This window comes from Penaeus monodon, chromosome 22, assembly GCF_015228065.2.
Source record: "Penaeus monodon isolate SGIC_2016 chromosome 22, NSTDA_Pmon_1, whole genome shotgun sequence".
Taxonomy (NCBI): Eukaryota; Metazoa; Arthropoda; class Malacostraca; order Decapoda; family Penaeidae; genus Penaeus; species Penaeus monodon.
This window is the reverse complement of record NC_051407.1, coordinates 21,964,770-21,965,184: the sequence shown is the minus strand read 5'-3', so window position 1 is coordinate 21,965,184 and position 415 is coordinate 21,964,770. Positions and strand designations below refer to the sequence as shown.

Here is a 415-nt window from a genome sequence, read left to right as displayed (position 1 = left end):
TGTTACAAAAGTAACCTGCAAACAACTACGACCACCAACTTCCATATTAATATTACTAACATATCAATAATATAAATTGAGAAAAAGAGGCAAGCTATAGGGTGTTTTAGTACCATATTTGCTAGTTTATATTACTCACTTTTTTCCTCTAATTCTGACTCAAAATCATGTTCATTCATGCAGCAATCGTCAGCAGGTCCATCTTCTGACTAGTGTCTCAGACTCCTTAGGGAAAAATCCTTCAGACTTTCCTGAGAGTGAGGTTATTGGCTTTCCACCTAAACACAAGTAAACCATAGTTTATTCTCATAAGTAAAAACATACATTATATTTATTTATGAGAATTTTTTTATTAATCATATATTTCTATAACCATTAAAAAATTCATTGTATATTTGTCACCACGGTCTTTTTC

General features: G+C 31.1%; 1 protein-coding gene across 1 annotated transcript in view; it reads right to left on the bottom strand.

Annotated features, from left to right (window-relative positions):
* Nucleotides 1–415, bottom strand: part of LOC119587357 (intraflagellar transport protein 46 homolog) — a gene marked incomplete at its 3' end in the record, with an annotated part of 36,509 nt that overhangs the window by 14,311 nt on the left and 21,783 nt on the right.